The sequence below is a fragment of the Danio rerio genome, chromosome 15 (genome assembly GCF_049306965.1).
Source record: "Danio rerio strain Tuebingen ecotype United States chromosome 15, GRCz12tu, whole genome shotgun sequence".
In the NCBI taxonomy this organism is placed as follows: Eukaryota; Metazoa; Chordata; class Actinopteri; order Cypriniformes; family Danionidae; genus Danio; species Danio rerio.
This window is the reverse complement of record NC_133190.1, coordinates 33332374-33346071: the sequence shown is the minus strand read 5'-3', so window position 1 is coordinate 33346071 and position 13698 is coordinate 33332374. Positions and strand designations below refer to the sequence as shown.

Sequence of the window (13698 nt, the reverse complement as noted above, 5' to 3'; positions counted from 1 at the left end):
ATTGTAGTGAGAGAAATTCTGCAATTATATCGGTAAATGTGCATTTCATGTCGGATACGAAAGTGAAAGTGTGCTGAAATATTACAGAGAGCTGTTTATCCGTTAGGAAAATTGACTGAAGTTACCATCTGAAAACTTTTTCCATATTATTTACATTATAATATAGGCCTATTGTTTTGTTCATTTCTGCACTGACACCTCGAAAGAAAGATCAACTTTGATCTGCTTCATGGTCTGACTCAAGTCTTGGTTCCTCTATTATTTCTCCCTATAGTTTAAGCCTATAATGCATTACTCTATATATCCAACATTTTTAATAGATTCAATAGATACATTTTTACAAAACTTGACTACTGAAATGAGGCCATGTATGAGAAATTTGAACTCTCTGATTTATAATTGATGATGCTGTCTGTGGGTGTCAAAATTAAAGTGCACCTTTTTACTTATGCCTTATTGCTCATCATCATACGTTAAAATCTGTGGGACTCTGAAAATAAACCCTAAAACTCTGTCCAATGTGAAGGGAGTTTACTCGCACTTGACTGGTTTTAACTATATTGTTCAATTAAAATCTGCCGAATGAAAACGAGCCAGCAACAAAAATAAACAATGTATTGATTTAAATCCCTGTTTTGGAACAAAACAATCAATCTATAGGTGCGAAAGCACACTAAAATTCTGAATAATCAACATTGTTAAATATGCTTTTTCTTTTTTATTACATTGGACATATTAGTGTAAATACTGTAATTGTGGGAAAACACAATTTTCTTTCATTTAAAAAATACATATTTAAATTACAGGGAGTTTTCCATTGCAAATTATCTTTTGGTGAAATTTAAAGCACATGTGAGTTGTCTTTTATTAGTAAAAAAAAAAAAAATCACAGATGTTTATATTTCATAGCACCAAAAATAACACACCCATAACCCCCTTTTAACCCCCTTAGCTACAGTTTCTAGTCTAAGCCCTTACAGTTAATTGGATGCAAGTGTGTTTTGGGACTCTATCTGAATCTTTGATCAAAAGCATTTTTCTGATAACACTTAGTGCACCTTTAAGAGGGGTGTGACAAGATGCTTACGAGACGAGACAAGACAAGACTCGAGATTGGGTTCATGAGAACAAGAAAAAATCTTTAAGAAATCTTCAATGATGAAATATTTGAATGGAAAATAGTCTTTTATTCAACAAAAAAACATCGCAAAACTATTTAGGTACTTTTATTTTAAATAAACTTGTAATGAATGTTAATTTACTTCTATTTTAATTAATTCTATGGAGTAAAGGACATGCAAACACTGCAAAATATTTAGAAAAAAAATAACAAACTGCAAAACAAAAGTGTTCAAAAAGATTACGGCCTTTACATGTCTGTATAGAAATAATGTGACTAAAACAGGAATACTCCACGTCTTAATTCCGTTTGTGTTTACAGCGATTACAACTTTCAGCATATCTAAAGTGCTATTCCATTGCATTGTTATGAACCATGATGTGCGTGGCTGAAGTTGTAGCTTCAGTTGGATGCGGCAGATGCTGAATTCTGAAAAAAAAAAAAAAAAAAAAAAAGCAGCTACGTCACACTCACTCAAGCAACCAAGTGACATGTGCAGCTCCGAGGCCAGCCTGGGTGCAAAACACTTGCAGTTCAAATCTAATTCTGCTTCAAATCTTCAATGCCAATTTCACCCCCACACTCCAACATAACATCACAACTCACAAAACAACTTTTCACCTTGATGAAAAATCTTGACGCGAATCTAGCGAATTCCCGTCTTACGGGATCTTGTAACACCCCTAACCTTCAACTACAAAAAAGATTTACTCTTGTCTGTCTGTTACTTATTGGCATCCTAGAATGCTGTTTCTGCCATATTAGCAGCATCATAATTGGTTGTGAAAAGTAAAGCCCGTTTTGGTTACTTTTGCAAAGTTCTTGTGGTTAGTTAAAATAATACAAGAGTGCATTTCAAATGGTCCAAGCATTTCTGTTTGCATACCTGCATAGTTTGTGACTGTAGCAGCAACCAGCTATTTACTCAAACCAGCATTGCCATGTTGATGGAGCATTGAAGGGTGTATATTAGGATGGAGGCAAAACACTTTCATTTAGTTAGTCAGCAAGGCACGTGTTTTGCCAGCAAAAGGCTGTGTGTAAAACGTGAAGTGCAGACAGTGTTTGTGTGTTGTATGAGAGCTGAAATACCCATGGCGTCACTTCAGCAGGTGAGGACGGCGGGAGGGAGGCGGCTTCCCTCTCATGTCACAGCCCAACAGAGTGGCTCTATCTGGGCCAGGGGTCACAGAGGCAGAGCCGGGCGAAGGCGAGGGGCTCTGGAGTGTCGCGCTGTGCGAGCGGGGCCGGCTGAGAGTAATGGAGTGTTTCAGAGAGGTGAGGACTCGCCGCTGAAAAGCAGCACCGCACTCAGAGAGGCGTTTTCAACCGAGAATAACACTCCCACCACAGCCAGTCCCTGCAGCAGTGCAGAGGCAGGTCACACATGGATGAACAGGGCTCTGTGTGTGTGTGTTAGTGTGTGCGTGTGTGTGTGTGTGTGTGTGTGTGTGAGAGAGAGAGAAAGGAGAACATGTGCTTTGGGCTCTGCTGCAGTCCTGCTAGCGTGTTGTAGCCCACCCTAGAATTTCTCTTAAAAACCATTCAACCTGCGTCACATTACTTGTGTTCAAACTTGTGCTTTAGTGTTGATAAGTGAAAATGGGGACACGTTAAGTACAAGGACTTGCTAAAAGCACCCTTTTACTAACTGTTTACACTGCAAAAAGATTTCTGTTTGGATTTAAGCAAGCAATATATTTGATTGAATGTGTTGCAGCCATTAAAACATCTCTGGGTTGCTATATGCTTGGAAATTGTCCATTTTATTTTTAGAAATTATTCTGATGCAGTAAGTAAATAATTTTTTTAAACATGTTTTTATAAAAACAAAATGTTTTTTTTATAACCACTTCTGAAGGATTCATTAGGGTCTAATTGTGAAACAAGGCCCTTGAAGTAGCAAGATTTAGTGTTTATTTGCATAAATCCAAATAATAATAATAATAATAATAGCAGCAATAATAATAAAAATAATAATAATAATAATAACAGCTATAATTACAACGACAATAATAATAATGATAATAATAATTATATTGCTATTATTATTATTATTATTATTGCTATTATTATTATTATTGCTATTATTAATAATGATAGTAATAATAATAATAATAATAATAGCAATAATAATAATAATAATAATAACAATAATAACAGCTATAATTACAACGACAATGATAATAATGATAATAATTATTATATTGCTATTATTATTATTATTATTATTATTATTATTATTATTGCTATTATTATTATTATTGCTATTTTTATTGCTATTATTATTATTATTATTCCTATTTTAGGTTTTTATGTATCAAATCCTAAATTTACAAAATTTTAGTAACTATTACATATTTAGCTAACTTGGTCAACTGTGATTTGAAATAAATCTTATTAATATTAATAAATGTAATAATAATAAACTTTAAAATAATGATAGTCCTTAATACAGTACAAAAATACCATATTCCTTTTCAATTTATGAAATTGAATAATAAATGTATTTTTAATAAGCTATAAATATTGTTTTCTATAAAATTTCATTGTTTTGTTTTTATAAATCACAAGGATTTGTTCTTTTATTTTTGTGATAAGAATATGCTACGTTTAAAAAATCCTGCTTAACTTTAAATTCTGTAATATTTTGTTTTAGATGTTATTTGTAAAATGATTCAATTTTAAAAAACAAATTTAAAAAAATTATATATTTAATTTTATTTTTATTTGCTTTTTATTATTTTTTTTATTACTTTTTATTATGCTTTTTTATTTTTAGTTGTGTTTTTATGTTTTTCCAGAAAGGCTGAAATGACTTGTTTCCAGGCTGTGCAGAAAGCACTTCTTTTCCAAACACTTAAGTCTAAATTGCATCCGTGCCATCTGTTGATCACAACAGTCTGATATGTGAAACTCTAGCACATTTTTGTAAGTCACCCTGGATAAGAGTGTCTGCTAAATACCTTCGATGTAAACGTAATTATGTGTACAACTCAAGGTTATTGTTGTTATTGAGCCTCTGGCTTTGTTTTAAGTCGTGCAGATTGCGCGAGAAGCTTTTCACTGAAAATAACCACCCGGGTCGAACATATGTGGAAGCTTTTTTTTTCTTGTTAGCTTGAGTGAAAATTCTTCTCTGATGGCTTTAGTCCTTGAACACCACAGGTGGGATTAAACTAATCACTCAGAGAGGGCGACCATTGATCAGGGCTACTTAAGCCCTTTGGAAAAACATGGCTGTCCAGACACAAAATGTCAAAGATCTTTTTCCCCCCACAGCGACTGAAGCCACTTTGCGAAGTTATTATACACTCAAAATGTTTAAAAATGTTTCTAACTTTTTAATAGTAAAAAAAAGTCAAATAAAATTATATTTATATTTTATATATTTAGGATAAAAATAAATATAGCCTTCGTTGGAAAAAAGCACTTAAGCAGCAGCCAGCAACTGTTCAACCATGTGCATGTGTAGAGAAGAGACTCAAACTTGCATGAGCTTGAGATGACAATGTTATATTTACAATGTTTTAAGTTGAAAATGCGGTTGAAGGACATGTGTGACCACTCATGTCACTCAGCACCTCTCACATACCATGTTTTTTAGATGTAGTATCAAAATAAAACAGTTTCATGTTTCACCTGCAGTGACGCTCATTACTAGTGGTGTAATGCAAGGGTGGAGAACCTTTTTTTCTATCAAGGGCCATTTACATTTTTGTAACATCCTTTAGGGGCCATACTAAATTATAGGGCTGCTCGATTATGGGAAAAATCATAATCACGATTGTTTTGGTTATAATTGTAATCACGATTATTCAAAACGATTATCAGTTGAAGTCAAAATTATTCGCCCTCCTGTGAATTTAGTTTTTTTATAGTCCTATATAAATATTTCCCAAATGATGTTTAACAGAGGAAGTTTTCACAGTCTTTCCTATAATATTTTTTTTTCTCTTAGAGAAAGTCTTATATGTTTTATTTCGACTAGAATAAAAGCAGATTTTCAATATTTTGAAACCTATTTTAAGGTAAATATTATTACCCCATTAAGCCATATATATTTTTGATTGTCTGCAGAATAAACTACAGTTATACAATGACTTGCCTAATTACACTAATTAAGCCTTTGAATGTCACTTTAAGCTGATTACTTGTATCTTGAAAAATATCTAGTAAAATATAAATGTACTGTCATCATAGCAAAGATAAAAGAAATCAGTTATTAGAAATGACTTAATGAAATTAAATCTGTTATGTTTAGAAATGGGTTGAAAATAAATCTTTCCATTAAACAGAAATTGCGGGGAAAGGGTCGCTTGTAATTCAGGAGGGCAAATAAATCTGATTTTATATATGCACAGTTATTTTCCTCCCTGTAAATAAGGAAAGGGAAATAAATACAATAGAATAAAATATGAAACAAACTGTGCTTTAAGCATCTTCACAAAAAAACTTCAGCTACAAAAGTCCTTCAGTCAAGAGCAGTGAGGGAGTTCCTCCTCTTGTTGTTTGATTAATAATAAAAACAGGCAGCAGCAGGAATATTGCGCACTGTCACTTTTAGAATAGTGAAACTTTGATATGGTTTCTCTTTCACGTGTCTTTTGATTCTCAACTTGTTTGTTTGTTACACAAATGAGGGTTAATATGAATAATCACTAAACACAGCGCACTGACACAAATGTGCATGTATTTGACTATTAAAGCGCTTGCGTTAAGATGGCGTTGGATGTGTGTGCTCTGCTCGTCTCCGAGGCTAAGCGCGCACGCACACACACACACACACACACACACACACACACACACACACACACACACGGCTCAACCGTGATCCATTACACCCCTACTCATTACTGTCTCTTCCAGAGCAGTGGAACAATCGCAAGAACTTGAAAGCAAGACAAACATTGAGAGCTTCTATGTAGGGCTGGGCGATATGACAAAAATGCAATCTTGATAATTATTTTCCATATTAAACCATAAGATATACATTTCTATTTAAGTTGTTAATGTTTCCAGATTTAAAAGAGTCCGCTACAAAAGCCACAAAAATTACTGGGTACATTAAATGGCATAACATAAATCCAACTGATAAATTGTTGGTGGCCAAAAATTCAATACATCTGTAATGTCAAAACACTTTTAGATTCCCATTGTTGCACATTTCTGATGTGTGATTGGCTATTGGATCAATATAGAGTAAAAAAGTATTCTCTAAAAAACGTATCATTGCTATTGACATAAATTTGATAGCAATTCGATAGAATACAGTTAAACAGCCCAGCCCTACTTCTATGTACGGAGTCAGGAGAAACATGGCGGAACCACTTCTGGACACTGCATCTCACATTTTCAGATGCAAGGAAGCATTCTCTTTTAAAAATATTTTTTTATATATGAAAAAATTATATTTTAAAAAATATATATATTTTACATAAGTTATTTGCTGAGCTTTAACTGTAGATAGTTTGCAATTTAAATCATTTTCTTAAAAAAAAACGGCTTTAAATTTATTCCACATATATAATATATTAAGGAGGCAAGCACCTTAATTGTTGCATCTTAGTGTTTTTTAATGAGACATATCTGTTGAAATTTTGAACATCCAATCGAGCTTCAGTTATCACAAAACCAGCCTAATTGTGCAATTTCTACTTAAGACCCACTTATTATCACAGATTTAGCAAATGTCATTTTGCACTTCATGTTGATCCTGCCCTTAGAGCAGCAGCGGCAGCATCTGTGTCGCGTGTTGCTTGACAGCAATATGGCCTCCTTCCCTAGGCAGAGTCACTCATAAGAGCCATTGTCCTAATTGCAAGTTAATCCCTCACTTGAGGTTCAGTTATCCTCTCGCTGCCTAGTAACAATGAGAGGAAATGCTGTTTTGGTTACAAGCTCCCAGCAATCTTTCTATAGTCAACAAATAACGTCACTTTGATTTTAGCATCTGATTATCACTATAGTTTCCACTCTGGCCTGCTAGTGTTTTGTAAGTGATATAAATCGCCTCAAATCCAAATGCTGCTCATCGTCGGTGACAAATGAACTCCATACTAGTGAGTGATAAGAAAAGAGTGATTTCCCTCCACCAGCAGGAAAACGCAATACTTTGTCTTGCTCTGGGTCAATAATCCTTGCCATGGCCAGTAACTTCCTTAATCTAGCCCTAGCCGAATACGCATTGTATGCGGACGCTTAATGCTGGTACATCAATAGGGATTATATAACGCTAAAATCTGGAGCGAGTGCAGTGTGGCGGGTGTGGAACTGTTTATCGACGCTCGCTGGAAAAGTCACTGAAGGAGGTGGCAGAGGAGAGCCCGCCACTATCAATCAATCAATCGTCCTATTAAAGTGAAAGTGCCCTCTCCTGGAGCCATCTCGCCCGCTCCGACTGCACCTTATCCCTTTTACTTTCATCCGGAGCAATCAATCTCATACTGCATCCGCTGTGCCACTGCCTTAAGGCACCGGGTTTCTGGATGTTTGGATGATAGTCTGTATACCTCTATGACCTGTTACAAACAAGCTGAAGCTGATAGGAAATTGGTTTGTTTTGTGCAATAGATTTGGGTTTTTTTTTTTTGGTGCATGCTAATATTTAACTAGGACAGTGCTTGCTGCTTGCTTATCGACTTGAGTGGTGTGTAATTGGTCAGTATTTTGTCAAGGGTTGTTGAGAATTAGGAATGATTTAAGAAGGTCGTTTTGACCCTTTGAGTACTTGACAGAGAAAGATTGAGTGGTCCTTTATTTAATTATGTTTTTTTCGCAAATGCTTGTCTATCACCCATAATGAAAAAAAAAGTTATATTTTTGAGAGGTGTATTATACATATGGCGAGGCAGTAGTGCTGTCGCCTCACGGCAAGAAGGTCGCTGGGTTGCTGGTTCGAACCTTGGCTCAGTTGGCGTTTCTGTGTGGAGTTTGCATGTTCTCCCTGCCTTAGCGTGGGTTTCCTCCTGGTGCTCCGGTTTCCCCCACAGTCCAAAGACATGCGGTACAGGTTAATTGGGTAGGCTAAATTGTCCGTGGTGTATGAGTGTGTGTGTGGATGTTTCCCAGAGATGGGTTGCGGCTGGAAGGGCATCCGCTGCGTAAAAACTTGCTGGATAAGTTGGCGGTTCATTCCGCTGTGGCGACCCCGGATTAATAAAGGAACTAAGCCGACAAGAAAATGAATGAATCAATGATATTATACATATATACATGATATACAAAATAAATAAATACAATTATATAGTTTTCAAATAAAATAAAAATTATGTATGTATAATATATACATAATTTCCGCTACATTCTTTATATTCATTTGCGGGGTACCACACTAAAATAGATTCCCGCCAAGGCTACATTAGTTTTTCATTCAAAACCTACAGTTGTTGCTTTTTTTATAGTGGGTTTTAATTGCACCAAAATGTATTAAAATGTAAGTGAATTATAACCGAGCAAACTGTTTTGTAATCGTTGTAGTGCTGTGCATTATTTGTTTAACCCTTAAAGGTTACACGCTGACTGACAGGGCTGCACGATTATGTATAATATATTCATTATTACAGTATATATGTAATATATACATGGTTTCTGCTACATTCGTTCTTCTATGGCGCGGCGCCACACCAAAATTATTACCACCATGGCTACATTACAGCTTTTCATTTAAAATCTTCAGTTGTTGCTGTTTTTTTTATATAGCGGGTTAATCACACTAAAACATATTAAAATATAAGTGAAATATAACAGAACAAACATTTCTGTATTCATAGTAGTGCTCTGCATTATTTGTTTTAGTCTTAAAGGTTGCATGCTGACTGCCTGACTGACGGGGTTGAGTGATGCGTGAGGCCAGCAGACACAACGTAGCTTTTGGTTATGATGAACACAGTTTCCATAATTATACTTCATTTACAGATAAAGGTCTGTGGTTCTACATACAATGACTTTATCTTGCTATCTATAGCCATTTCACCCTACTCTGTGTATTGGAGACATTCATAAATATTTTTAGCAAATCCAATAAATGTTGGAGATTATTTCAAACGCTGCACTTCAGCAGCGTTTTCTGAAGAGCTCACAAAAGATTTGCTTTCTCGTGTTACATGAATGCGATCTCGACTTGTAATACTGCTCTCACGATATTTGTACAGGAAATAACGCCCATAGTTAGTTAAAAGATCTGTGTAAAAGGCCTACCGCCACAGCTGGAAAAATTTCAGGAATCCTATGTATGAAAAATAAATCAGTTTATTTGAAAAAAAATTTAATTGTATTTTTATTAATTTAATTTTTAATTGCAACTATTGTTTTTCTTACTACCATGGTTTTAGTAGGTATTTGGGAAAGTAAAATTGCATGTTTCTTTACATTTCTTTTATTTTTACTATTCCTTGCTCTATAGTGATCAAAACATTGTTTAATAATAGTTAATATAATCATTAATATAATTATTATACAAAAAATAAAACAATAATAATATATATTAATACAAAAACTGACCATTACAAGATTTTTCTTAATGGAAAAAACACCCACATTTTTTATTTTGAATTATTTTAAAGTTATTCATGTAAACAAACACAAAAAGATCAGTGAGTGATTTTTTTTTTCTCTTTGTCTTGTCAATATTGTTGTGTCATTAATATAACAACAGCTGTTCGACTCCCTGTTGAGACTGCCGTTGTTTTCGCCTGTGTGCGTGTGTGTGTGTTGGCTCTTCCTGGAAGTGGTGAATATGACATGCCCTCCCACTAAAGGGCTGCAGAAACGTCTTGAGTTGAGTCCACCATCAGATTTTTTTGACAGCTCTGAGGGTGTCAGAACTGTAGTTAGAGCTCAGGAGTGTACATTAGCTCTGGGATTTGAGTGCTGCTGGAAGATTGCCATAATGTTTGTGGACCAGAAACACAGCCGAGTCTCCATGTTGGCGCATATGAATACCCTCATGTCAGATCCACATTTGGATGATCTTCTCATAAGATGACAGCATCTTGGAATAAAAAGTAAAAACATTTGAGCATGTCTGCTCCTAGTAGTGTTGTCACGATACTAGAATTTCGAACTTTGATATGATTTTTTGATACAGTATTTTCATTCAAGACAATTTTCTCTGACAAAGTTGGGGAAATAATAATAATAAAAAAAAAAAATATATATATATATATATATATATATATATATATATATATATATATGTATATATATATATATGTATATATATATATATATATATGTATATATATATGTATATATATATATATGTATATATATATATATATATATATATGTATATATATATATGTATATATATATATATATATATATATATGTATATATATATATATGTATATATATATATATGTATATGTATATATATATATATGTATATATATATATATATGTATATGTATATATATATATATATGTATATATATATATATGTATATATATATATATATATATATATATATATATGTATATATATATATGTATGTATATATATATATATATGTATGTATATATATATATATATATGTATGTATATATATATATATATGTATGTATATATATATATATATATATATGTATGTATATATATATATATATATATATATATATATATATATATATATATATATATATATATATATATGTATGTATATATATATATATATGTATGTATATATATATATATATATATATATATATATATATAATTTAAATGTAATTTATTTAAAAAATAATTTAATTGTTTTTTTTAATTTAATTTACTTTTAAAATTGAATAATATAGAATAACTTTTTTGTTGTTGTTTTGAACCATGAAACATCAAATAAATTATGCAGTGTAGCATTCAAATAAATGTAACAATTCTTAATTACAATTTTAGTATTAGAGCAGAAACTAGGCTAACTTGCATGAAGTCAGAATGTTATTGAAGAAGTAAAAATTGTCAAACTGTGATTAAATCGGTAATTAACAAATAAGCAAATTACAGCCTATAACACAAATACATACAGCAGCACAAATGTAAGTAAAAGAAAATGTTTTTTTTGGTAATTGACTCTACACTGTAAAAAATTTTAAGCCAGTTCAACAAAAAAAATCTTAGTACTAATTTCCTTCTGTTTTTTCTTGTTTACTCAACTTTTGAAAACATCAGCTACACTGACTGAAAATAATTTGTCAGTGAAACAAAAAATGTCTAGTTGAGTCAACTTAACATTAGTAGTTTTCTGGAAACCTGCACCTGCAGCACAACAAATATTTTTAAGTTGTGCAAACTGAACATTTCTTGTCTGCAGGACTGAAATGACAGAAGTTGAGTGAACAAGAAAATACAAAAGGAAATTAGTACTAAGAAATTATATGTTACCAGAGCAAAAGTTGTGTTAACTGAACATTTCTTGTCTGGATGGCCTGAAATGACAGAAGTTGAGTGAACAAGAAAATACAAAAGGAAATTAGTACTAAGAAATTATATGTTACCAGAGCAAAAGTTGTGTTAACTGAACATTTCTTGTCTGGATGGCCAAAAATGACAGAAGTTGAGAGAACAAGAAAATACAAAAGGAAATTAGTACTAAGAAATTATATGTTATCCGAGCAAACACACATGGCTCTGTTTTTTTAAGTTCTGCTGACTGAACATTTCTTGTCTGAATGGTCTGAAACTACAGAAGTTAAATGAACCAAAAAAATACAATTGGAAATTAGTACTAATAAATAAAATGTTATCGGAGTAAACACACATGGCAAAAAAAGACATACATTTTACCAAAACATTCATTTTCTTGCGATTCAAGAAACACTAAGTCAAAAAACACAAACACTAAGTCAAATTAATCACATGAAAAGGAAACACAATTATATTAAATATATAACAATTACAGCACATCTCTGAGACTACCTAACACTATCAATTTTAATAACCTTAGAATATCCCATAAATTATTCACAACACCCTGCTGAAAAAACAGCGTAAGCTGGTAAGGTATGTTTTGATGCTGGTCTCAATGCTGGTTTTGCTTGTCTCAATGCTGGTCTTGCTGGTTTCAGTGCTGGTTTTGCTGGTCTAAGTGCTGCTCCTGACCAGCATTGAGACGAGCAAGACCAACATTGAAACCAGCATTAGGACCAGCATTGAGACCACCAAAACCAACTTTAAGACCAGCAAAACCAGCATTAAAACAAGCAAGACCAGCATACCAGCATCAAAACATATACCTTCCCAGCATATGCTGTTTTTTTTTTTTGTTTTTTTTCAGCAGGGCAATTAGAGCAATCAATCTGAATTACTAGTTGCCTTGAGATATAAATCTTAGTATTTGTTGTAATTCATTTCAAAATCTATACTTGCATAATTACATGTTTTGTGCTAGTACCTTGGCTGGTCATGGATAAATATGATATTAAAACTGCCAGTAAAGGATCTTACTTTAGTAATAAGTGTTCCACTGTATACACCTTCAGTTCAAAATGAACGATTTATTACTATTATTTTGGTTTTGATTTGATTTTGTTTGCTTAATATAATAATAAGCAGTTGGAATATACGTGCTGTCACTTTAAGAGCCACCCTAGATAGTAAAATACACTTGGGCCAGTTCCAGCTAGATTCGCTGCCGCATCCGAGCCAGAATCGGCCCGTGAGTAATGTGCGCTGCAGCCCGGAGCTGGCGCAACTCAATATACCTTGATATAAAACCTTTTGGTATTATATTGGTACTTGATACATGGTATTACAACCATTTGCATTTATATACCAGCAAACGCAGGCTATAATGTAAAGGCAAAGTGTAGGCACTGCGTTCAACCTTTGAATAAAATGCAAACAGCATACATATCCAATAACAAAAATTATCAAACAAAGGACAAAATAAATAATAATAAACATTTATTGATTGCAATAAACAAATAATACTAAACTTGAATAAAATATTTTGTAGTGCACAAGTAATAATAAAACTACACAATAAAGACACAAAGGAAGATTTAAAGACAAAATCTGAAATTGCACACATACACAGAAGTTTTTAAAACAACCCTGTTTTCCCAATAGACTTGAATTAAAAAATTGTACAAGACACATCTTAAAACAGCTTAATTTTATATAAACCTGAATATAGAAACCAATTTAAGATATAGCAAGAAACATCTTACAAATACCCATGACAATATGTAAAATATACAAGTCAAAAATGTAAAAAGAACTGCAGAATTCTTAAGAAACATTTTTAATAAATGTAATAAATAAAACATAATAATACATTTAAATGAGTGAGATGATTATATATATATATATATATATATATATATATATATATATATATATATAATTTGACTTGTATATCTTTATGTCTTGTGCAATTTGTTATTAATATTTTTATTATATTATGTTAATTAAAAATGTATTAAGATGCTTTTTCAGAATTTAGCATATTTAGCATATGTAAGAAACATCTTACAAATACCCATGACAATATGTAAAATATACAAGTCAAAATTGTAAAAAGAACTGCAGAATTCTTAAGAAACATTTTTAATAAATAAAACATAATAATACATTTAAATGA

General features: G+C 32.4%; 2 protein-coding genes across 53 annotated transcripts in view; one reads left to right on the top strand and one right to left on the bottom strand.

The window, feature by feature from the left end:
* msi2b (musashi RNA-binding protein 2b) overlaps positions 1-13698 on the top strand; it is a 413474-nt gene that overhangs the window by 87205 nt on the left and 312571 nt on the right.
* or40a1 (odorant receptor, family 40, subfamily A, member 1) overlaps positions 1-13698 on the bottom strand; it is a 617996-nt gene that overhangs the window by 600876 nt on the left and 3422 nt on the right. The gene's annotated exons all lie outside the window — the stretch shown is intronic.